The sequence below is a fragment of the Nyctereutes procyonoides genome, unplaced genomic scaffold (genome assembly GCF_905146905.1).
Source record: "Nyctereutes procyonoides isolate TBG_1078 unplaced genomic scaffold, NYPRO_anot_genome, whole genome shotgun sequence".
In the NCBI taxonomy this organism is placed as follows: domain Eukaryota; kingdom Metazoa; phylum Chordata; class Mammalia; order Carnivora; family Canidae; genus Nyctereutes; species Nyctereutes procyonoides.
In genome coordinates, this window is record NW_026575126.1 from 14,393,982 (window position 1) to 14,420,834 (window position 26,853).

Here is a 26,853-nt window from a genome sequence, read left to right on the forward strand (position 1 = left end):
TGTTGGTAAATTGAACACCAATAAAAATTAATTTATTAAAAAAATGTATATTCATTCCTTATACCTTTCTCCTACATCTCCTACTTTCCTACCTACAGGGTTGTTTTCCTTATTTCAAGCAGTCTGTATTTTCAAGAGCCTTCCCCCTACCCTTACCTTTTTTTCTTTAGTCCCTGTAGGCAATGTTTTGGTTATCTCCTGGGGTGTTTACATTTTAAAGAAGGAAAAGACTTATAAATTCAAGGGACAGAGAAAGAAACTAAATTTTCTTCTAAGAGTTTTAAGGGTAATTGCTTTTTTAAATTTTCCTCTGTGGGATCCCTGGGTGGCGCAGTGGTTTGGCGCCTGCCTTTGGGCCAGGGTGCAATCCTGGAGACCCGGGATCGAATCCCACGTCGGGCTCCCGGTGCATGGGGCCTGCTTCTCCCTCTGCCTATGTCTCTGCCTCTCTGTGTGTGTGTGTGTGACTATCATAAATGAAAATCTTTAAAAAAATAAAATTTTCCTTTGTACTGGGGTCAGAAGATGTGCAGGTTATCCTCAGTTACCACAATCTTTTTTTTTTTTTTTTTAATTTTCATTACTTTTCAGAGATTCCACCTTTTAGTGTCCTAATCAATCAGGCTTTGTCACAAGTTCCCTGATCTTAATCTGGGGTATTTTGTGCCTTCCCAGCTTTGTAAAATAGCACATTAAGGTATCTTTTTATCCTGCTCTCCAATCTTGCCCACTAGCCCTGAAGCTATAAGGCTGGTGGACATTCCCTTGTCCTCTTCTAATCTCAGGTCATCTTTTAACTTGGACCTAAGCTGCCACCTCCAGCCAAGCATCAATGGCCAAACAAACCGCCTGTAGGAGAGGCCAGCTGCAGTGACCACCGGTTTCCTTTCCCTGCCACTGTGCACAGTGAGCTGTTCCCCCAAGGGCGTTAGACGGGTGTCTCCATGATCCAGTGGCAATCCACAAGCATCTGACCTATAGGTCACTCCTCCCCACACAGGGGTCAATGACCAACTCAGGATTTCATCTGTTGAGACCCATTTCTTCAGTCTCCTGGCTGGCTCACCAACTGTAGGTTCACAACCCTCTCAGCAGCTTTCCTGATGTGCTCTGAAACCAGCCTCCACACACAGAGGGCAGAGGGGAGAGTAAAAAAAGAGGCAGGCCACTCCAGGTTGTCAGGTGGCAGTTTTCATAAGAGCAAAGGGAACTTACATGTGAGGCTTGTCTTGGGCAGCAAATGGAAACCTATAGTGGCCCTCCAAGTCTTAAAAAGCTTACCAAGAGGCCCTCCACTGGGCTCAGTCACATATACTGTGCAGGTGTTTTCAACACCACATCATCATGTCAACGCTACGTACATCCTGGGAGCAGCCTCTGGAAGCAGGAAGGGGAAGGAGAATCCACATTCCAAGGACAGGGAGGGGTGAGGAGCTACCAATCACCTGGGTCCAGCCAGCAGTCACATCTTTTTTATCATGTTCCCCTAATGAATGGCTGAAAAAAATTTTAAGATACAGGTACTCGTTCTAAGATGGTAGTTTGAATACAAACACCTAATTTTGCTCCCTTTTATGCTTAAACTCCAATGAAAACTTAAGCCCACAAGGACAAGGTGACAACAACATAATTTTGGAAGCTGAAAAGAATGAAAGATAAGTACCCTGAACCCCAACAGTAGGGAAAGCTGAGAAACAACCCAACTTAAACCGCTAGGAATCTTCCAAATGTTCCAGAACTACAAGAGGTGCCTCAGGAATTCAGAGTAAATGGGGGAACAGGAGAAAGGTGCCTGAAAATAAAGAGAATTAAGGTGAAAGCTGCTTAATGAGCCATTAGATCTCTAGATCACTTCCCCAGCCTTACATCTCTTTTGTTTGTTTGTTTGTTTAATTTACTTATTCATGAGAGAGAGAGAGAGAGAGGGCGGGGGGTGGGCACACAGACACAGGCAGAGGAAGAAGCAGACTCCATTCCATGCAGGGAGCCTGACATGGGACTCGATCCCGGGTCTCCAGGATCATACCCTGGGCTGAAGGCAGTGCTAAACCTCTGAGCCACCTGGGCTGCCCCCCAGCTTATATCTTTAGGCAACTGTCCCTCTCCCAGGCTGAAGTCTGGGGGTGTCGCTCTTTGGAGTGGGCAGGAGAAAGGTAAGAAAATTGGAAGAGCAGTCCAGTGGGTAAGAAATTCAAGAAAGCAATTCAAGAAAAACTTCCAGGACTGAAGCACATGAGTCTTCAGAATGAAAGGGCAAAGAATTGATCCTAAAAGCTGCTAGAGATTTTAAAAAAAAGTCACAAAGGGTCAAGAATCAGAAAGTCCTCAGATTTCTCAACAGCAACACCTGAAGTGCAAAGACAATACATTTGAAATTCTAAAAGAATATGATTTCCACTGAAAATTATTAGTCAAGTAGAAAAGTCATTTAAAACTTCAAAATATTTATCTGTCATACACTCTTTCTCAAACAACCACCAAAAAATGTGTTTCACCAAAACACGGAAGTGAATCATGAAAGAGTAAGAGGGGTACAGGAAACATGAGATGGCATTAGGAGTGGGGCCTTTGGGAGGCATCCTCATGAATTAAATTGGTGTCCTTATAGAAGGGACCCTCCTGCTGCCTTATGAGGACACAATAACAACTGTCTATGAACCAAGAAGCAGGCTCTCATCAGACACCAAATCTGCCAGGGACTTGCTCTGAGACTTCCCAGCCTCTAGAACTGTGAAAAATACGCGTTTGTGTTTTCAGCACCCAGTCCTTGATTCTTGTTACAGCAGCCCGAGAGGACTAAGGCACCAGTCGATGCTGATGCAGCTGATCTCAGGACCACACTCTGAGAAGCACTGTAACAGAGCTTAGCATGGAATTTGTCCCAGTAGATACTTTTAATTTTTTTTTAAGATTTTATTTATTTGAGAAAGAGAGAGCATGCATGAGAGAACATGACAAGGGGTGGGGGGAAGAGGCAAAGGGAGAAGGAGAAGCAGACTCCCCACTGAGGAGGGAGCTAGACGTGGGACTTAATTCCAGGACCCCAAGATCATGATCTGAGGAGGAAGGCAGCCACTTAATAACTGAGCCACCCAGGTGCCCTCTCAGTACATATTTTTAATTGGAACATGAATACTTAGGTGGTTTTCCATTTAAAACTGGATTTATTTTCCAAGAATTAATTATAGCTTGGTGGGATGACACCTTCGGTTTAAAACTACACTTAGTTTCAATGTACTGAATTTCCATGTACTGAAATCATTTTTGAGGCTAGCTGGAATAAACATCGTAATGTAGGTGTCAGCCTGGAGCAGATTGGTTACAAATAGAATGTAAAAATAGCAGTGGGCTCTGTAGGCAGGGAGGTAATACCCCTTTGCTCACCTCATTCTCACAACAGACAGAGTCAACCATTGTCATCTCTAGTTTACAGACAAAGGGACACCAGAAATCAAATAACAGTTTTATACAGATAGTAAGGCGCCAAGCTAGGATTTAAACTTAGGCAGTGTAGCTCCAAAGGCCACAATCTTAAATATGCTATTCAGTCTCCAGCCCATAGCTGAGGAGAGCAAGGCTGAGGCCAGTCACATGCCTGGGAGCCCCATCCCTCACCGTCCTTGAGCGAGAATCATCAATTCAGACGGAGGAACACAGCATCCCAGGGCCATTTTCAGCAACCACAGCAATGTTATTTTGGTAGGCGGTGATTTAAGATAGATAACAAGACTGAAGTCTACTTTTCAGCGACGGAGAAAACAGTCACCATTAGGGTGACACAGCCCAAGACTCCACCATAAGTGTGTGCAGCATAGGCCAGGATGGCTTCCAGAGTCTCCAGGGGCCATCCTTACCATACTTTGAACAGAACCTCTCAGAGTCCCACTTAACACCATTCATCTTCCCCTTCTATACTCGAGAGTGTTCAGCCTTTACTGGGGTCTTCCCATGTGACAAGGCCACTGCCCGCCCCACTGAGGAAGCAGCCCAGCCTACTTCAGGGAAAGTAATAATTTCAAAAAGCTTCTTAACGTTTGAGCTGAAAATTGTCTACTGTTACCCTAATTGGCCCTGATTTTTCTTTGGGGACACCTCCAGAACAACTGTGATAGCTTTTCTGCAAGGTCCTCTTCAAGTTTTGAAGATGAACAACCAATATTCCCTCCTCTTCTGCTTCCCAAATCTTTCCATTTCTGGACTAAATAAACCAAATTCCTTCAATTGTTCCTCATATAACTTGGTTTCTGTACTTTTTACCATCCCACCTGTAACCCTTTCTGATGAGCTTTTAAGATGTGGTGCACAGCTAATCTGTACATTCCAGGTCAGGCATGATCTGGCCAATGCAGCATATGGCAAAATCGCTACCTCCTATGAGCTGACATGCCTTAGTGCTTTCTGGGCAGCGCTCTACCTCTTGGCTCATACTAAATTCGTGACCAGCTAAAAATCCTTGCTTCTGTCTGTTTGACAGAAAGTATTTCTCAACCAGGTATCTTTCATCTTTTACCCATGCAGTCAATTGTTTGTTTAATGAAGAAAGGACTACATTCATCCGTTGAAATCCTATCTTACTGGAGCCAGTCCATCTTGCATGCAGAGATGCAGAGACTCGTGTACCCCAATTAGAGAAGCTTAGGAAAAAAGCTGACAACTCTTTAGCCTAACATGTTAAAATGGCTTCTGTCTGCATGCATGAACAGCACTGAAAAGGTGTCCAACTACCTGCTGCCAAATAGCAGGGACCAACAGGGACAGGCGTGTTCCTGGATCTGCTGCTGCTGTGGGAGCTGTAGCTAGGGCCACTTTGCCACTCTTTGCTTTTCACGTCTCTGGTTTTTTAATCCAAAGGCAGCCAGAATAAACTTCGAGAAAACACTAGGATGCAAAATCTTTTTGTAGAATTTACAGAAATGCCTCTGACAGTCTGAAAATGTTTCTTTGATTGTTTATGTGTACCTCAGGGGGCTGTTTTTAAAGCTTTGAGAATGTAGCATCTTATTTTGGATGAAGACCAATTCCTCAGAAATAATTGGGCTTTTATCTGATATAAGATCAAATGTGTAGAAAACAATTTATAACTTATAGTTTGCCTTTACTAAGCAATCAGAATATTTTGCAGTGTTATACCATACTGTTTTTGTTTCAAAACCGATTTTAAGTAGTTGAAAATTTTGATTAAAATAATGTTATTTAATCCCAACTCTTAGCTTTTTTTTTTTTTTTTTTTTTTTTTTAATAGTCCTTTCCCGGAGCTCCTGGGTGGCTCAGCTGGTTAAGTATCTGCCCAGGCTCAGGTCATGTTCCAGAGTCCTGGGATCAAGCCCCACGTCATAGTCCTGCTCAGCAGGGAGCCTGCTTTTCTCTCTGCCCCCCCCCCAATCAGTGCTTTCTCTCTCTCTTTCGCTTTCTCTCTCAAATAAATATTTTTTTAAAATAAAATAAAACATTCCTTTCCAGTGCAAGAAAAAAAGTACCAGCAGTTGTTCTAGCATGAACGAGAAACCGCCATGGCCATAATTGTACATTCCTTAAATCCCATCTCTATTGCCTGGGTGATCCAAGTTAGAGCTTGCTTTCTTCATCAATGGAAGACGTTCCTTCAAAATTGGAATTCACTGAGGAATAAGACCTATCTTATAACCGTGAGACGACTTGAATTTTAGTTGGTAGCTCTCCAATGGGATCTTTGAACAAAGGGAAATAAGCTATGTATGATACTTCTTGATGAAATAGGACACTGTATTGCTACAATATTAAGTGAAGAAACAGAACCAATGAAAATTCTTTTAAAGTATCCACTCTATATTATGCTGAGTGAAATAAATCAATCAGAGGACAAACATTATATGGTCTCATTCATCTGGGGAATATAGATAATAGTGAAAGGGAATAGAGGGGAAGGGAGAAGAAATGGGTAGGAAATATCAGAAAGGGAGACAGAACATGGAAGACTCCTAACTCTGGGAAACGAACTAGGGGTGGTGGAAGGGGAGGTGGGCGGGGGTGGGGGTGACTGGGTGGCGGGCACTGAGGGGGGCATTTGACGGGATGAGCACTGGGTGTTATTCTGTATGTTGGCAAATTGAACACCAATAAAAAATAAATTTATTAAAAAAATAAAGTATCCACTCTATAATCAAAACTGAAGCCTCACCAAATGCCATCTAACCAAAACTAAAATAGGAAGTAATTGGAAACCATTAAAATGATCATGTTAAGACTTCTTCTGACAACAGGCAAAATCATTATGGAAAGCAAAGGAATAGGGCAAACCAAGTAATGGAATCATAAGCAGAATGATTAGCCTCACTAGCTCAGATTTATTAGATAAAGTCTAGTTGGTTATCCTCACAAGGTAAGAACCTTACTATATGGTGATTATTCACAGAATCAAAAGGATAGGAAATAGGACTCATTTATTTTATTTTATTTTTTAAAGATTTTATTTATCTATTCATGAGAAACACAGAGCGAGGCAGACACAGGCAGAGGGAGAAGCAGACCCCATGCAGGGAGCCCGATGTGGGAGTTGATCTTGGAACTCCAGGATCACACCCTGGGCCAAAGGCAGACGTTCAACCGCTGAGTCACCCAGGTGCCCCAGTACCCATTTAAATAACAAATTAATAATGGCAAAATAACCCAAAGCCTCTTTGGTACGGAGTTTTAAAATTACACTTTAAATTACTAATAATATTTGTGATCACTGTTATATCTTTAACAGCAACAGTATCAGTATTTTCAGCTGCCAGGCTGCTGTTTACAATGCACTTAAATACATATATTATCTCATTAAAACGCATCCAGTGGATAGTCACAGATTCAGATATAGTATCTCTCTTGCATACAGCAAATAGATATCTGAAGCTTGATCCTTGAATCGGAGCACGATTCCTACCAACTTTGGTCCCCTGTGGTTGGGAGGAGGCCAAGGAATTCCCTTCCCCACTCTCCCTGCCCTGCTGAGGCTGCTCCACTGCCATCCCTACTTTTGGTACTACTGCTCATTTTGCCCAAGACTGTCTCGGTTGGGTTTTGTTTTCTTCCAAGAGTGTGACTTCCACGCTGCTGCTCTGGCCCTTCCCGCAGGAGAACCGCTGCCCTGCTGCTTCCACGTGCCACTTGCACCTTGTGCACAGACCTATGTCCTGGTTTTCCGTTTGTACTGTCCAGAAAAAGTCACCATTTTTTTAATAGAAACTTGAATGGGGTTACCTCCAGCTTCAGACTGAATTCCAGAATTTCACTGTGATGTTTTTTGTTTGGAGACCGAGCTTATGTTGGTCAAACTTTTTGATGTTTTCAGTTCTATAAGTAAAATTGATATTTATGATGTTGATTCATGAAAAGGGGTCACAGAGCAGACTGAGCAAGAGTTCAAGCTCCGCAATCATACAGAGCTGGGTTCAAATCTCAGTTCTGCCCAATTCTAATCATTTGACCACGAGTATGTTATTTAATTCTCTGAATTTTTATGTTGTATGAAACAGGTAACAATAGTCTCATTCTCACAGGATGCTATGAGAATAATGAAAAAAAGGAAATGCATATAAAAACCTTTGTGCCTGACACATATTAATTTTCATTACTATTCTTAATGGAGTATCAATTATCATATCCTACACACAGCTAAGTGTGTATTTTGTACATGTATTATGTAAGTTTTGGGTTCATAATGAAATGAATAAGTAAATATTATTAGATGGTACCTCTAATATCTTATTCAATGAAATTGTAAGATATAAAATTTGCACAGCCCTTTATTTAAGAACCAAATATTTTCCTTATTAGTTTATAAAGTTCTGGAAGGTTTAATAGACCTCAAAGTTAATAGAAAGATTTCTGGCTTTAGCAAAAATTTCCTCTGACATACCTTAAAATGAAGCCAATGCAATCTTCTCTCCAGGGAGGAAAATCAAAAGCAAGTAAGTGTTTGTAAATATTTAAAGAGGAATAAAGTAAAATCTGTCAATATTCATTTATTCATTCTTTCGTACATACTATTTAATGAATATGTGTTGAGTACTACAATGTCCAAAGCTTATTCTGTATTAATACCTTTAAATTTATTGCTGGCTGCAGAAAGGCTGCACTGGGTGGAGACCTGGATGAGGTAATGGGATTGTGGGCCAGAAAGCAGCCCATTCTAGGACTCAGCATCTGCTACCATCAAGGGGGTTGTAGCTATTCTTTCTCAGCCTTCTCGCAGGATGCCTCCATCTTCCTGACCTCTCTGCTGGAGTGTCCCAGCATTCCATCTTTGACCCCTCTTCTTCTTAATCCATATTCACTTTTTGAATAATTTCATTCAGTCCCATGACTTTAAAATTGAGCTCTGGATTTCCATCCCCCACCTGCTTCTGCTCCAATGTTCCCCATCTCAATAATCCCCTAGCCAATCACCAGACCGCTCAGGCAAAGCTTTCTTTCTCTCTCACATACCATGTCTAATCCTTTATTTTCAAACTCCCCCAAAACATTTCTCACCTCCTCCATCACCACCTTGGTCCAAATAACCATCAGCTCTTCCCATGCCTGCTGTAATAGCCACCCCCCCTTTGAATCCTTTTGTTCTTATCCCCTCAAAAGCAGTCAGAATTAGCTTTCAAAATTGTAAATCATTTTTACTGTATTACCCAACACATTCCAAATTAAATCCAAAGTCCTCACCATGACCTCTGATGCTCTACAGTGCTAGCTTCCATCTGTCACTGACCTTCAGTCTTTCTTGCTGAGTGGCTTCTTCCCATTCTTTGCACCCCCACCTTGTTCTCCCCTCAGGGCTTTTGCAGGTTCTACTCCCTCTGCTTTGAATGCTCTTTCCCCCAAAATGCTCTTTCCCCCAAGCTTCTCAAGCCTCTTCCTGTCACTTGTTTCAGGTCTCTGCTCATCTATTGCCTCTCCATAGATCTCCAGATCAGCCTCTCTGAAAGGCTCTTACTCACTTGACATCACCTTACTTTGCCTTATTTTTCTTCAAAGTATTCTTCAACCACAACATTTATTTAGTGGCTTAACTATCAGAAGAGAATTAATTTTTCTTATTCATCTCTAAATTCCTATTACTCAGAATAGTATCTGATGCATAAAAGATATTCAATAAATGTTTGTGAAATGGATAAGTGAATGTCTCTATCTCCTTCCTACCCAGAGAGAATAGTACTGTGGGCAGGTTGAAGTTCCAAGTCCTTGACCTTTTTTTTTTTTTTAAAGATTTTATTCATTTATTCATGAGAGACACAGAGAGAAAGAGAGAGGGAGAAGCAGACTCCATGCAAGAAGCGCGACGTGCGACTCGATCCTGGGACTCCAGGATCACTGCCTGGGCCAAACGTAGGTGCCAAACCTCTTAGTCACTCAGGGATCCCCAAGTCCTTGACTTTTTGATAACACATGCTGAGAACTTATGACCTAGGTTTAATACTAACAGGTTTAAAATATATATATTCATTATCTTGTTTAATCCTTAAACCCTACAGAGTAGATATTCTTATTATTATTATTACTGCCTCCTATTTTACAGATGAGGGACCAACTCAGCACGGTTCAATAACTTGGCCAACACAGCCACTAAGAGATAAGTGTTGGGAAAGATAGTTGTGAGCAGTTTCTTGACCTTTGCACAACTGCTGAAGAATATCTTGGGTCTGGAACATTACCTTACATGGAAATAGCCATCACAGTCATTCCTGGACTTACCTCCTTCTTTGGGACTATCTTTCCTTGTTCTGGGTTTGGTGTACACTCAGGGGCTCACGCTCTCTCCATTTTTCAAGATCCTTATCTTATGTATATGTATACAGGAAGGAGGATAGAGGTAAGCTATCTCTAAAATAGCTATCTCTAAAATAGCTCGTAAAATCTTTCAAGCTGTTCAGCCAAGGCTCCAGATAATTCCAATCTCACATTGCTAAGATTTTTCCATTCTTAAATATGTTTACTGGTACAAAGTGAGTCAGAGGACACATGGGCAATTGACTTAGATATCTGGTACTATGTGAGTGAACAAACTTTTCCCCCCCTGAACACATGAGTGTACAGTATATTGTGTATGTTTATGCTATCTCTAGGAATTTGGAAGAATTGGACATAAGGAAGAAAACTCCTGTTGTTTCTGACAGCATTCAAAATTATAACCTGGAGGATCCTTTTAGATAAGTAGAATTAACTTCAGAGAAAAGAAGCTTGATGGTACCGTATTCATTGATGATACTGCTATTTTTTTAAAGTCGTACTTAACCTTTCAAGATGCTTATAACGCTGTCATCTCCAAATAGATTCATTGCAGCAATGTGTGTCTGTTGTAATGATGCCCAAGGAATATTCTGATTCTGGTGAAGAGGTTCTTTATATTTTTGCCCTTGGAAAGTAGTTGACATGGATATTTTGTTTCAGGATATTCCATTTTTCTTCCTGAAATATGCATCATTATATAAAGCTAGTTTAAAACTCATCCAATTGGGATGCCTGGGTGGCTGAGTGGTTGAGTGTCTGCCTTCATCTCAGGGCATGATCCCAGGGTCTGCAATTGTCTCACATCAGGCTCCTTGCAGGGAGCCTGCTTCTCCCTCTGCCTATGTCTCTGCTTTTCTCTGTGTCTCTCATGAATAAATAAAATCTTAAAAAAAAAAAAAACCTCATCCAATTGTCTGTAATAGTGAGCAATGAATACAAGAATGACAATGATGATTCCCAATATGGTATGGTACAAATGAAACTGCAGAAGATTCTAGGACTTGATAAAATGTTTAAGATATTACCTCACCTGGAGTAGTCATCCTTATATCAGACAAACTAGATTTTAAACCAAGAATAAGTGATGAAGAAGGGCACCATATCATAATAAAGGAGTCTATCCAACAAGATGATCTAATAATTGTAAATATTTATGTCCCCAACTTGGGAGCAGCCAAATATAAAAATCAATTAATAACAAACTAAAGAAATTTTTTAATAAAAATACAATAATAGTAGGGGACTTTAACATCCCACTCACAGCAATGGACAGATATTCTAAGCAGAAGATCAACAAGGAAACAATGGCTTTGATTTATACACTGGACCAGATGCACTTCACAAATATATTCAGAGCATTTCATCCTAAAGCAAGAGAATAAATATATTTCTTTTGAGTATACATGGAACATTCTCCAGAAGAAATCACATACTGGGTTACAAATCAGCCCTCAACCAGTACAAAAAGATTGAGGTCACATACCATGCATATTTTCAGACCACAACACTATGAAACTGGAGGTCAACCACAAGGAAAAATTTGGAAAGAGCACAAATATATGGAGGTTAAATAATCCCACCGAAGAATGAATGGGTTAACCAGGAAATTAATGAAGAAATTAAAAAACTACATGGAAGCGAGAACAAATAATCCAGTCAAGAAATGGGCAGAAGACTTGAACAGAGATTTCTCCAAAGAGGACATATAAATGGCCAAAAAATACATGAAAAAAAGCTCACATCACTTGGAATCAAGGAAATACAAATCAAAACTACAATGAGATTCCACCTCACTCCAGTCAGAATGGCTAAAATTAACAAGTCAGGAAACTACAAATGTTGACAAGGATGAGGAGAAAGAGGAACCCTCTTACACTGCTGGTGGGAGGCTGGTGCAGCCACTCTGGAAAACAGTATGGTGGTTCCTCAAGAAGTTAAAAATAGAGCTACCCTATGACCCAGCAATTGCACTACTAGGTATTTACCCCAAAGATACAAACATAGTGATCTGAAGGGGGCACCTGCACCCCAATATTTATAGCAGCAGTGTATATAATAGCCAAACTATGGAAAGAGCCCAGATGTCTAATGGCAGATGAATGGATAAAGAAGATGTGTGTGTGTGTGTGTGTGTGTGTGTATATATATACACACACACACACACACATACATGAATACTACTCAGCCATCAAAAAAAGAAATCTTGCCATTTGCAATGACATGGATGGAACTAGAGGGTATCATGCTAAGCAAAATACGTCAATCAGAGAAAGATAATTATATGATTTCACTCATATGTGGAATTTAAGAAATAAACAGAGGAGCATAAAGGAAGGGAAGCAAAAATAAAACAAGACATAATCAGAGAGGGAGATAAACCATAAGAGACTCTCAATCATAAGAAACAAACTGAAGGTTGCTAGAGGAGAAAGGGGTGGGGGATGAGGTAACAGAGTGATGGGCATTAAGCAGGGCAAGTGATGTAATGAGCACTGGGTATTATACACAACTGATGAATTATTGACCTCTACCTTTGAAACTAATAATATATTTACGTTAATTAATTGAATTCAAATTTTTAAAAATACATGGAAGCAAAATAAAATGAAAACATTACAGCACAAAAGTTTTGAGATGCAGCAAAGGTGGTCTTAAGAGGGAAGTATACAGGCCTACCTCAAAAAACAAGAAAAATCTCAAGTACACAACCTAAACTTAGACCTAAAGGAGCTGGAAAAAGAAAAGCCAAAAAGCCTAAAACCAGCAGAAGAAAGAAAATAATAAAGATCAGAGCAGAAATCAATGATAGAGAAATTAAAATTAAAAGTTTAAAATAAAAAAAAAAACAGTAGAACAGATCAACAAAACTGGGAATGCAGGTTCTTTGAAAGAATTAACAAAATTGATAAACCCCTAGCCTGACTTATCAAAAAGAAAAGGACCCAAATAAATAAGATCATGAATGAAAGAGGAGAAATCACAACCACCACAGAAATACAAACAATTATAAGAAAATATTATGAGCAATTATGAGCCAACAGTTTGGGCAATCTGGAAGACACGGATAAATTCCTAGAAACATATAAACCACCAAAACTGAAACAGGAAGAAATAGAAGATTTGAACAGACCCATAACCATCAAATAAGTTGAATAAATCTCCCAACAAATAAGAGTCCAGAGCCAGATGGCTTCCTAGGGGAATTCTATAAAACATTTAAAGAAGAATTAATACCTATTCTTCTGAAACCATTCCAAAAAAAACAGAAATGTAAGGAAAACTTCCAACTCCATTGTATGAGGCCAGCATTACTTTGATTCCAAAACCAAAGATGCCACTAAAAAGGAAAATTATAGATCAATATCCCTGATGAACATGGATGCAAAAGTTCTCAACAGGATACTAGCTAATAGAATCCTACAGTACATTAAAGGATTATTCACCATGATCAAGTGGAATTGATTCCTGGCCTGTAGGGGTGGTTCAACATCTAGAAATCAATCAATATGATACACCACATTAGTAAGAGAAAGCATAAGAACCATATGATCCTCTCAATAGATGCAGAAAAAAGTGACGAAATACAGCACCTTTTCTTGATAAAAACCCTCAAAGAAGTAGGGATAGAAGGAATATACCTTAACATCATAAAGGCAATCTATAAAAGACTCACAGCTAGTATCATCCTCAATGGGGAGACACTAACAGTTTTTCCCCTAAGGCCAGGAACACAACAGAGATGTCCATTCTCACTTCTCTTGTTCAACATAGTACTGGAAGTCCCAGCCTCAGCAATCAGACAAAAAAAAAAAAAAAAAAAAAAAAAGAAATAAAAGACATCCAAATTGGCAAAAAAGAATTCAAACTTTTGCTTTTTGCAGATGACATGATACTCTATGTAGAAAATCCAAAAGACCCCCACCAAAAAATTGCTAGAACTGATACATAAATCCAGCAAAGTCACAGGACGTAAAATGGATGTAAAGAAATCTGTTGCATTTCTATATACCAATATTGAAACAGCAGAAATAAAAAATTGATCCCATTTATAATTGCACCAAAACCCATAAGATATCTAACCAGAGATAAAAGATCTATACTCTGTCTAATAACTATAGAACACTAATGAAAGAAATTGAAGAAGTCACAAATATATGAAAAAACAGTATATGCTCATGGATTGGAAGAACAAATATTGTTAAAATGTCTAGGATACCCAAAGCAATCTATATATTCAATGCAATCTCTATCAAAATAAGACCAGCATTTTTCACAGAGCTGGAACAATTCTAAAATTTATACAGAACTAGAAAGACCTTGAATAGCCAAAGTAACATTGAAAAAGAAAATCAAAGCTACAGCATCACAATTCCACACCTCAAGCTCTATTACAAAGCTACAATTGTCAAGACAGTATAGTATTGGCACAAAAACAAACATAGATCAATGAAACAGAATAGAGAACTCAGAAGTAGAACCACAACTCTATGGTCAACTAATCTTTGACAAAGCAGGAAAGAATATTCAATGGAAAAGAGAGTTTCTTTAATAAATGATGTTGGGAAAATTGGACAGCAAAATGCAGAAGAATGAAACTGGACCACTTTCTTACACCATACATAAAAATCAACTCAAAATGGATGAAAGATCTAAATGTGAGACAGAAAACGATCAAAATCCTAGAGGAGAACACATGCAGCAACCTCTTTGATGTCAGCTATAGCAACTTCTTGCTAGATATGTCTCTGGAAGCAAGGGAAATTAACAAACAAAAAAGGTGAACTATTGGGACTTCATCAAGATAAAAAGCATCTGCACAGTGAATGAAACAACCAACAAAACTAAAAGGCAACCTATGGAATGGGAGAAGATATTTGCAAATGACATATGGGATAAAGGGCTAGTAGCCAAAAATCTATAGGAACATATCAGACTCAACACCCAAAAAATAAATAATCCAGTTAAGAAATGGGCAAGAGGCATGAACAGACATTTCTCCAAAGAAGACATACAAAGGCAAAAAGACACGTGAAAAAAATGTTCATCACCCATCGTCAGAGAAATACAAATCTAGACCACAATGAAATACCACCTCATACCTGTCACAATGACTAAAATTAACACTACAGGGAACAACAGATGTTGGTGAGGATGTGGAGAAAGGGGAACCATTTCACCATTTCACACTGTTGGTAGGAATGCAAACTGGTGTAGCCACTCTGGAAAACAGTGTGGGGTTCCTCAAAAAGTTAAAAATATAGCTACCCTATGATTCAGCAGTTGCATTACTAGGTATTTATTCAAAGGATACAAAAATACTGATGTGAGGGGGAACAGGCATTCCAATGTTTATAACAGCAATGTCCACAATAGCCAAATTATGGAAAGAGCCCAGATGCCCACTGACTGATGAATGGATAAAGAAGATGTGGTATACACACACACACACACACACACACACACACACACACACACTGGAACATCACTCAGCCATCAAAAAGAATGAAATCTTGCCATTTGCAATGATGTGGATGGAGCTAGACTGTATTACACTAAGCAAAATAAGTCAGAGAAAGAAAGACAATACCGATGATTTCACTCATGTAGAATTTAAGAAACAAAATAGATCAACATAGGGAAAGAGAAGGAAAAAGAAAATAAGATGAAAACAGAGACGGAGGTAAACCATAAGAGACTCTTAACCATAGGAAACAAACTGAGGGTTGCTAGAGGGGAAGGGGGTCGGGTAACTGGGTGATGGACATTAAGGAGGGTCTGTGATGTAATGAGCACTGGGTGTTCACTGATGAATCACTAAATTCTACCCCTGAAACTAATACTACAGTATATCTTATTTTTTTAAATTTTTATTTATTTATGATAGTCACATAGAATGAGAGAGAGAGGGGCAGAGACACAGGCAGAGGGAGAAGCAGGCTCCATGCACCGGGAGCCCAACGTGGGATTCGATCCCGGGTTGCCAGGATCGCGCCCTGGGCCAAAGGCAGGCGCGAAACCACTGAGCCACCCAGGGATCCCATACTACAGTATATCTTAACTAACTTGAATTTAAATAAAAATTTGGATAAATACATCCATACATAAATAAAGGATATTACCTCATAATAAAAGCAAGTTCCCTTAAAATAGCACTTCAATTTGCAGGCGTCACTCTGGGTGGCTAGGTAAAGCTATTTACGTTATCCTGGTCAATTATGTAATTGCTACCGTTATGTATTCTGGGAAAATTAACTCATCACTCTTTGCTTCCACCCCTACCAACTTCAAAAAATTGTCATGAAGATAAATAGACAAAATGCATGAAGATGGGAGCTTTAAACTGGCGTCCTTTGGAAGTACATGAGTGAACTGCATGTAAGATTAGTGTATGTATGTGCACAGAGCATTTCTCTGGCTAGAATCTTTTTTATCAAATTCTTTTAAAGGAATCTATAACCCCAAAGTGGTTAAGAAGCACTTATAGTCAATCAAAAAGAAAAAAGATTTCATTGGAGCTATTTTAGAGACAACCTCCCCCAACCTCCTTCCCCTGCCAAAGACAGACAAACACATACACAAGGATCTTGAAAAAAATAGCCCCTGAAATTACAAGTGTTCTTGTAACACCAAGAAAGTCACTACCCTGCACAATAACGAAATTGTTGATGGCAGCACCAGAAGCCCTCAGACTGAATCATGCTCAACTTTGGCTACTCCAAAAAATACCCAGATAATATCATCTCTTTAGCTATTACTGTATCTTCACCTCCACCTGCTCCTCATAATCATTTCTTGACACTCACACCGACCCTCTTGATTTCTAACTCAAGGTGGTAGGAAACAACAGATTCAGTGACTGAGCAGGTTGTTATTTCTCAAGTATACATGAGGCTCTTCCAGTTTCCAGGCACTGTGTTAGCCATGGATGCAACGGTACACCAGGTCGGTCCTTCTATCATGAAGCCTGAGCTAACAAGGGCCAGAAAGGAAGCCAGTAGGTTGCAGTCTGGGGGTACCACGGGAGAAGTACAGCAGGCTGGGCACACACAAGACAAACACCTAATTCGGTCTTGATGGTCCATGAAGGAAAAGAATACTAATAAACATCTCTTAAGTAGCACTCACGGTGTACCAGACACCCTTCCAAGTGTTTTATAACACCGTTTAACTTACTTGAGGATTCCAATAATCTGAGCTGAAGAGCTAGTTTGCAAAGTTATAAGACAGGTCCCTGGAATATTCCAGGCAGGAGGAAGAGCAGATATAAAGCCCCAGAGGTAGGGGAGCGTGGAAGAGAAAGAGACACGAAGGTACACCTGAGGCAGCTCACGCCAGCCCACCAGATCCAACTGTTAAGTACTCAGAAATTTTGTAAGCCAGTCATGTTGGTAGCTCAACACTGGCCACAGCAGCAGTATTTTATAAAGCAGCACTATTTTGTGGCAAATATCACAAATCAACCAGAACTGATTTTTTGTTGGTTTGGTTTTGGTTTTTGCGAGGCAGTTTATCAGCACACCACTACCCCGAGGTGCGGGAAATGACCCTCAACTGTGACCCTCATTAATCACTCTGATGCAAAAAGTAGAACAGCCTTCTCTAAAATTCGACTCTTACCTCTTGGAGAGCAACCAGATGAGGTTTGTGAAAGACACGTGAAAGACAACTAGAAAACAGCTCATACCTTGAGTCCATTTTATGTTGAGTTGGGGACATGCCCAACCTGAAATTCTTTGTATGCATGTTTATCTTGGCATTGATCCCATAGACGAAGTTACTCTTTTTTTTTTATGCAGCTCAAGGCCATTTTGTTGACAGATACTGTTAACAGCGGTGTGCCAGCGTAAACTTAAAGGGAGAAAAAAGATGGCATGTTAGAATATCATATAAAAATAATTTAACATTTTCCTGGCATTTTGACCCAATTTAAACTGAATTAGATCTTACATTGTATCTGAAATATATATATCATCCTCCATCTCAGTAGTTAAGCTAAGGAGGTAGATTTAGGCTCATTTTACAAATGATTTCATTTAATTATTCATCCATTCAACAAACACTCATTAAGTGCTTACTATGAGTTAGGTGTTCAGTAAACAACAGGTGTTGGTTTGGGTGAACAACAGCAAAAAAAAAAAAAAAAAAAAAAAGCCTAACGTCAGGTTGAATTCAGTTTTCCTGCAGTGAAAGTCACAGGAATGGAAACTCAGTCTGAATTTTGAGGTTTGGAAATGAAGTTCAGAGAAAGCAGAGCCTCTTCAACCTAAAGAACATGTGTTAAGTGCCTGTAAGGAGCAGGGTCCCAGGTTAGAACTGTCAGAACCCTTATCCTTGGCCTCCTGGACTATCATTATTGCTTAATACACTGTTACCTTCTGATAAAAGAATGTAAGCCTAACATACAAAATCAATTTTAAAAAAAAGCAGGACTTTTAGAAGTGGGAGTGCTTGAAAGTTTTCAAATTTTTTTCAAAATTCAACCAAGGCTCCGGGGAAGAACATCTCAGACTGTATAGGACACAGTTTGAAAACCACTGAGCAGCTCAGTATGCTGTTGATTCAGGAGAGTAGGCATTGGGTTCCATGGCCCCTGGGGTGCTGATCTGGGGAAGGTGCTAGGGAGATCTAGTCCTGGGACGCACCCGAGTGTAGACTGGGAGGCCATTCATGTCTTCAGAACCTTCCCTTGGCAAGGGCTGACATCCTTGGTCTTGCTTATAATCAATCACCCAGTTGTGCTTGTGGTCTTCCTGGCTGGCCTACTAGAAATGCCTACTACAAACAAGCTGCGAAAAACAACCTGATTATCTGATCATCTTCACCTGGTGGCTGGGAAGAATGTCACCTGATCATCTCCACCTGTCATCTGACCACTTCTGCCTTGAAGCTGAGAGGAGAGACACCTGACCATCTCCATCTTTCATCGGATCATCTTCGGCTGGCAACTGAGAGGAATGTCAGCCAGCCCAGGGAAATGGCGTGCACACCCACCTCTGTAGTTCATAGGTTGTTTTCTTGATGGTCTCGTGCAACATGGAAAATCCTCAGCACATGATAATGTTTGATGTATTTTCAGTGGCATAAATTTGTCCAACTTTCCCACTGTTATGCTCCAGTTTAACAGGGACCAAGTGATGGAATGCCATTATTGCGTCACCTTTGCTGATGGTATGAAGGGGCCTTTGGGCCAGTGGCCGTTGTATTCATCAGTTTGGAAACCAGATTAAATCTGAAAACAAGATTGTGGGAAATGGCTAAGACATTTTTCAGAGCAAAACAAATGAAAGAAAACATAAAGAACATCCCTAGTATTTATCAAATGTTTTCGTTCATTCCAGCAGTCTATTTATTCCTTCTATCCTATAAATTTTTGGCAAGTATCCACCTGGTACTAGGCCTTTTAATGTGCTAAACCTTGGGATAACTTTCAAAGAGTTGGTAATATTTCCATGATGTCATACCTGAAGATATTCCAGGACATTTTAGGCTTTCATTTATTATTGTTTCTCCCCGATTCCCTTCCACACCCTTTCTGAAAAACTGCAAGTCTTCAAGAAAACTATCAGGCCCCGGCAGCAGCTTAAACGCCCTTGGGACAATCCCCAGTGGTCCCAATGCTCACGAATGTAATTTTGAGCCAACCTTCTATACCGGACTAGAAGCAAGCAGATCTAGGGGGTAAGTAGAGCAGGATTTTATCATTTGCAGGCAGAAATCTGTCTAGGTTCTTCCCAGATGAGAAAAAGAGAACAGAGAAAGCCAATTTCAAATTGAGTTGGCAGGAGCCAGAGTGAAGGAGACAATATTCTGGCCATTTTTCATCGACTTCTAAATTCTTTGCACGTGAGAGAACTAAACCAGAAAGATCAACACTTGGATTTCACTGGATTGCCTCAAGTATAAAATAACGTGACCAATTTTTCTCTCTAATCTGGAGAGGGTCACCAGAGTTGGAGGGGAGGAAAACACCTCCACCTGTCACCTCCACCTGTCCTCTCCCTACCCCTCCTCCAGCTCCATCCCACTAGGTTTCTGGGGCTCCCTCCCAGAATGCAGCACAGGCTCCACTCTACCTGCATGGTTAGGGGTGAGTCTCCTCCTGGTGGGAGCTCTCTGAGGGATCCAGGGAGGAGGGGCTTGGGAGTTAAGATCACAGGTGTTCTGCTTTGTGTCCTCTCACCAAATGAAGTAAATGAAGCAGAATTGTGTTGAAAAGGAGAAATTACTGGGAGCACCTGGGTGGCTCAGTTGGTTAAGCATCAGACTCTTGATATGGGCTCAGTCATGATCTCCATGCTGAACATGGAGCCTGCTGAAGATTCTTTCTCTCCCTGTGCACACTCGCTCTTGCTCTCTCTCTCTCTCCAAAGGTAATGGTGGAAGAATTGCTGGTGTTCTCCTTGACTAGAAAAATAGAAACATTATTTTTGCTTCTGGGGAACAACATGAACAGCTGAGAAACTCTGAGCTGGCGTGTGGATTTTTGCAGCACCACAGCAGGAAGAAAGTGGAGGAGAAATATTTGAAAGGGGAAAACTTACTAAGAAATGGGCCTCTCTGATTTCCGTAACTGCCTAGCTCTTCTGATTCATTGACATTATGAGGCAAAGGGCACCCTACCTGAGTCAGAAACTTATTTTGGAGACATTTCAGAATATCTGAATGGTCCAGAAGAAGGGGAAAAGCTCAAAACAGAAATGTGAGGTCTCTGACTATAAGCAACATTTAGAAAATGGCCTCTTCTGGTAAGAAGCCAATCCCTGTTATATAGTCAAGAGCTTGAACTGGATTCGATGAAGACTTCTGTGTTTTATCTACAACACTTGAGTGAAGAACCTTTCAGAGCAGTCTTTGCTTCTGCTCCCAGACTCCCACAGGACCCATTTTTATTTCAAGTCTTTAAAAAATTCAAAATGTAGAAACAAATGATGGCCAATTCATGGACACTTCATTACAGTAGTTAATCCAAAAGTGACATATAATAAATCCTGTTTCTAAGGAACTGAGCTCTACACAGACCAGGAGAGTAGCAGACGTAATGTCTCCATGGAATTATACTTTACATAAGTCTCAATTTTGTTCTAATTTCATCAGTTCAGACAAATTGGATCATGCTGGCTAACTCAGGGACAAGAAAATGTTCCCATCACATTCATATTTCCTGTAAACTGTTTTGCAGTTGGAAGGTTAATAAAGGCCTAGAGGCTTAAAAATTCAATTCTGTTGAGGCATTTTCTACATTTATTAACTATTTTTACCAGAGCTTTTGATGTGGGTTCTCTTAGGACATGCTGGTGGGAGTAGTGGTGAAGCTATTAAACCAAACAACACCAAAAACCAGGTTACCATTTTGTTGTTTAGGCAGGTGCAGATGAGACTGGGTGGGGTGGTGTGGGGTGGGGGCAAGACCTCAGGGTGAAGAAATAGAGCACATGATGACCATTTACGGAGCAGTTTTTGGTTAAAAAGGAAGTTGTCAATATTCAATATGTGAAATCTAAAAAAGGACAAATAAAGAAAAAAGCAGAAACAGATCCATAGTACACAGAACAAACTGTAAGGGAGAGGGTGGGGAGGTGGGTGTGATGGGTGAAGGGGAGCAGGGGTTCGGGGTAGACCCTTCCAGTTTCAGAATGAAGCAGTCTCGGGGATGAGAGGCACGGGGCAGGGAAGACAGTGGATGGTATCGTAGTGGCGTCCTATGGGGACAGGGGAGCTGCCGTGTGCGGCGAGCATGGCACGTTGTATACACTTGTGCCATCACTATGTTGTACACCTGAAAATCACGTAACCTTGTGTGTCAACTATACTCAAATACAAAATAAATACATTTTTCAAAATTATCAATAATAACAGCTGAAAGAGGCAGCTAGATAGTGGGATTCTGGGAGCTTCTGGGAGCTTGGATGTGTTTGAAGGTTTGCTTTATGCCCAACAGGAAGGGGTGGGGAGAGAGGCTGAAGGTGTCAGGAAGCGGGCGCCAGAGGAGACAGAGGCGCTGGAGGGCTCGGGGAGCTTTGGGCCTGGAGAAGAGGGATCACCTCTTCCTTTGTGAGCAGGAGAAAGGAGCAGGAAGGGGAGGGAGGCCGGGGCTGGGCTCCGTGCTCAGCATGGTCCAGACCACCCACAACTCACCTGGATGCAAGTCCTCACACGCCTTCCCTTCTGAATCCTGTGCCCTTAGCACCTACTTGCGCCACACAGATCTCACTGTGGGTCTCCTGAAAATGCTTCCATTGCTCTGGGACTGTCGTCGTAGAACCTAAACCCGGAGCTGGCGTGTGAAGCCCACCCTACTTGCCACCATTCCTGCTCCCCTCTCCCGCTCCCTGTGCTCACTGTGTGGTCCCTAGCCGGCAACAGGAGGACCCCCCTGGGACTTGTTAAAAATGCAAAAGCTCGGGATCCCTGGGTGGAGCAGCAGTTTGGCGCCTGCCTTTGGCCCAGGGCGCGATCCTGGAGACTCAGGATCGAATCCCACATCGGGCTCCCGGGTGCATGGAGCCTGCTTCTCTCAGCCTGTGTCTCTGCTCTCTCTCTCTCTCTCTCTCTCTCTCTCTCTGTGACTATCATAAATAAATTTTTTAAAAAATGCAAAAGCTCAGGGGGGCACCTGGTGGCTCAGCTGGTTAAGCACCTGCCTCTGGTTTCAGCTCAGGTTGTGATCTCAGGGAGGTGAGATGGAGCCCCCTGTAGGGCTCTGCGCTGGGGGGGAGGGGGGAGTCTGCTTGAGATTCTCTCCCCCCCACTCATGCTCTCTCTCTCTCTAAAATAACTAAATAAGTCTCTAAAAAAATATGCAGCTGCTTAGGCCCTACCCTGAATTTAATAAATCTGAAAGGCTGGTGAAGAGGCCCAGCAATGTGCTTCCAGGGGGTTCTGACGCATGCTCAAGTGTGAGAACCAGCGGCCTAGTCTGACTGAACCACTGGCGGCTCCCAGACCACACAGCGCTGGCCATCTGCACGCCTTTCCACCTGCCCCTCGCCCAGGGCCCCCCCCACTCCTATTTCAGACGTCCTCTGTGAACCACTTCCCGACCAGCTGTCTCCCCCCACCCACGGGGACCGCCCCCCTCCCCGTGCTTCCACAAAACCGTCAGCACGTCCATCACTGGGCTTTGCTGCAGCTCATGGTTTATGCATCTGCCTCCCCCAAAGCCATCAAGCCCCCTGGGGTGGCGAGTGTTTGTCCTGGCACAGTCCTGGGGCTCAGGAGATATTTGCTGAGTTGAACTGTTACTGAAGGGGCGTCTGGGTGGCTCAGTGGTTGAGCATCTGCCTTTGGCTCAGGTTGTGATCCTGGAGTCCTGGGATCCAGTCCTGCATGGGGCTCCCTGCAGGGAGCCTGCTTCTCCCTCTGCCTGGGTCTCTGCTTCTCTCTGTCTCTCATGAATAAATACATTAACAATCTTTAAAAAAAAAATGAAATGTTCCTGAAAATCAACGTTTGGAGGGGAGTAGGGGAAGGAGAGAAGAGGGAACAAGCATGCAGGAGAGAGACAACCACCAAATGGTACGAGCTGCTGTTTGCTGAGCTCCATCTGTGGGCCGGGTGCTGTGCTAAGTGCTTCGCCGAAAGGGTGTCACTGAATCCTCCGACACACTGTAGGTGCTACTGAGCCACTCAGGGAGATGGAAACTAAGGCCCAGCGAGGTTCACACGCTGTGCCCTGCGGGAGTCTGCACGGTCACCTGCGGTCTGGGGGACCAGGTGGCTTGCTATGGAGCCCTTGTCAATACGCAGTAGCTCAGCAACTGTTTGCTCCGCGCCTGCCCTGTGGCCCCCTGTGGCCCCCGGGGAGGCAAAGGGGGGCGCCGAGGGGGGCACAGGCTCCCGGCTGCCCAGGAGGTGGGCCCGAGGGGCTCGAGGGGCGCAGAGGGCTGCGGGGGGGGGGGGTCGGCCAAGGACGGGGACCCAGGAGGATGCACTAGCTCGGGCCGCAGCGGTGGCAGCGGATCCGGATCTTAAGAGACGGGCTCCCGGGAGGCGAAGCGAGGCGGCGGGAGGACGCCGTGGCCGGGCTGCAGGCCCCCGAGGCTGCGCCAGTGCCCCGCGCCCCTGCGAGCCCCCCCCCCCCCCCCGCGGTCTGCAGGGCACTTGCAGGTCACCGCAGAGAGCACATCCCGGAAACCGACGTCGGGGAGCCCAGGGGCCCTGGGAACCGGAGAGCGAGGGATGCGGGAGCCACGGCTGCCCGGCTTCCTGCGTGTGTAGACAAGCATGGGGTCACCTCCAGGACCTGCCACCTGCCGGCAGCTTCTGGTCCCTCGGGCTCAGGCCTAGGCTCAGGCTCAGGCTCAGGCTTAGGCGCGAGGGACCGAGAGTCCAGGGCCCGGCTCCACCGAGGGGGCCGGCTGCGGAGCCTACTGCAGGCACCCCGCTGTCCTCTCCCTGGAGCCCCCCTCCCCTGCTCTCCTCTCCCAGGAGCCCCCCTCCCCCTGCTCTCCTCTCCCAGGAGCCCCCCCTCTTCCTCTCCCAGGAGCCCCCCCTCCTCCTCTCCCAGGAGCCCCCCCTCCTCCTTCCCAGGAGCCCTCCCCTCCCCCCCTCCTCTCCCAGGAGCCCTCCCCTCCTCCTCTCCCAGGAGCCCCCCCTCCTCTCCCAGGAGCCCTCCCCTCCCCCCCTCCTCCTCTCCCAGGAGCCCCCCCTCCTCCTCTCCCAGGAGCCCTCTCCTCCCCCTCCCCTCTCCTCCTCTCCCAGGAGCCCTCCCCTCCCCCTCCACCCCTCTCTCCTCTCCCAGGAGCCCTCCCCTCCCCCTCCACCCCTCTCTCCTCTCCCAGGAGTCCTCCCCTCCCCCTCCCCCCTCTCCTCTCCCAGGAGCCCTCCCGTCCCCCTCCACCCCTCTCTCCTCTCCCAGGAGCCCTCCCCTCCCCCTCCACCCCTCTCTCCTCTCCCAGGAGCCCTCCTCCCCCCCCACCCACCGCGGAAGCTCTCACACTTTTGGTCCTGGCTGCGGGGCTGCGGGGCGGAAAGGGGGACAAGAGAAAAGGCGTGAGGGTCCCGTCCTAGACTCCTCCGCAGACATCCTTGGAGACCCTCGGGACCCTCTGGCCCACATTCCAGCGTCCAGCACCTGCGGGACCGCGGGGAGGGCCGTAGCCTGTCAGCAGGCCGGGTCTCAATCAGGAGGAGGGAACTTACAGGTGCAGCGCGCAGGTACCAGGTACGGGGCCTCCCGCGGACGTGGTGGAGCCTGTCCCAGGGGCGGGCTGCGAAGGGGAAGGCCTTGGCCCGCAGTGTGGACGTTGTGCTAGTGGCACTGGGAACCAGGTTAGCGAGAGACAGGTGGAGACCGACGCTCATCTCCCTGGCGGCGGTGCGGAAGGTTCTGGTGGGCCCTGCGGTGCCCCGAGGCCGGGTGGGGGTAGTTCCCCGCTTGGGTAGGAGGCAGCGAGGGCCTGGAGGCTGGAGACGAGAACGGAGAGCAAGACATGGGGGGATGGGTCCTGGTGACAACTAGGGAATGGGGGTGAAGGAGGGGGATGGGTTGAGGATGACACCTGGCTTTCAGCCTGGGCAGGGTGATGAATGACAACGTGGCTAACCAAAGTATAAAGAAAGGGGCTCAGAGGGTGGAGGAGGCTGCTGCCAGCGGCGGGGGGAGTTGATCAGTTTGATCTGGGGTATGCGGGGTTTAAGGCGCCTGCTGGGTGGAAGATGTGCAGCAAGTGGACAGGAGTACACGTCTGCAGCTCCGGGAGGAAGTCAGGCATAAAAGGAATCAGGAGTTGGGGGGGGGGGGTCTGCATGACAGCTGCAGACACAATTTGGGACGGCTTGGCTGAAAAAGAATGAGGGAACAGGGCCGAGGGTGAAGGCTGGGGAGTGCCAAAGCCGTGTGAATTCTCTGCCAAGTCCATTCTGATGGAAGGTTCTTTGGAAATTGAAACTCAAGAAGTCTCAGGTTGCATCCTTTTCCCAGACATTCAGGAACTGGGTCAAATTCTCCATTTCAAGGCAAGGTAAAGCCACTTAAAAAGCTCTTGCTTTCCCTGGCTGAAGTACTTTAACACCAGCTAATGGTACGTTTGGGGGAAAAGTCATATTTAAGGCTGAGGTTTCCATTACTACTCTGTAATTCAGCAGAGCCTGTGCCCAGCAAACCTCCTGGCTCCCTCACCGTCCAGGGATCTGGCCTGTCATTATGCTGCCCGGCCCCGGGCTGGGCAGTGCCAGCGGGCGGCCACAGATGTGGTAAGGCATGGTAGGTCAGGGGAGCCCTCTCCTACAAAGGGCTTTCAACTTTGGGGTGATTTAGTGCCTTTTGAGACTGCTTTCAAGAAATGGGATGTTGATTGTTGGTCCTAGGATCTGATTTAATCCTAGAAAAGGTTTAAGAAAATCGTAAATAGCATCCTTTTCATTTTAATTGATTTTTTAAAAATATTTTATTTATTTATTTGAGAGAGAGCATGAGTGAGGGGGGAGGGGCAGGGGGAGGGAGAAGCAGACTCCCCACTGAGCTTGGAGCCTACACAGGGGCTCCATCCCAGGACACGGAGATCATGACCTGAGCCAACCTCAGACACTGAGCAGACTGACCCACCCAGGCGCCCCTTAATTGATTCTTATTGTCCCTGCCCTTCTCTGCTTCCACCCCTTGCCTCCTTCTCTTCCTCCCTCCCCTGGACATCTGCTGCCCCTGCCCCCTTTCTCATTTTAAGCAGTTGGCTAGTATAACCCACTTTCAAAGCACTGCTTTCTTGAAATACAATGATTATAACTTGGAAAATATTTTAGGTCAAAGAATATGATATCAAAATGCCCAAATCTTTGGGTGGTCACTAGCAAAGTACCTTCAACTGATGAGAATCCAAGTAGAAAGAGCTTCAATTATCTAGAAAGCACTAAAAGTCCAAACCCAACAGAAACAACAAAAGCAATCTAAAATTAAAATAAATGGTGGTTCAAAACCACGACGAGATACCGCCTCACACCAGTCAGACTGGCTAAAATTAACAAGTCAGGAAACAACAGCTGTTGGCGAGGATGCAGAGAAAGGGGAGCCCTCTCACACCGCTGGTGGGAATGCAAGCTACTACAGCCACTCTGGAAAACTGTGCAGGTTCCTCATAAAGTTAAAAATAGAGCTGCCCTATGACCCAGAAATTGCAC

General features: G+C 44.0%; 1 protein-coding gene across 2 annotated transcripts in view; it reads right to left on the reverse strand.

Annotated features, from left to right (window-relative positions):
• The window catches only part of CTBS (chitobiase), a 58,559-nt gene extending 38,477 nt beyond the window's left edge, over positions 1–20,082 (reverse strand). Inside the window, exons 1-3 of one of the 2 annotated variants that reach the window (XR_008666526.1) lie at positions 19,974–20,082; positions 18,730–18,967; positions 17,423–17,586 (exon numbers count right to left, since the gene is read on the reverse strand). The gene's annotated coding sequence lies outside the window, so the exon portion shown is untranslated. The other variant, XR_008666525.1, reaches the window with a different exon arrangement.
• Positions 20,083–26,853: the final 6,771 nt, after the last annotated feature.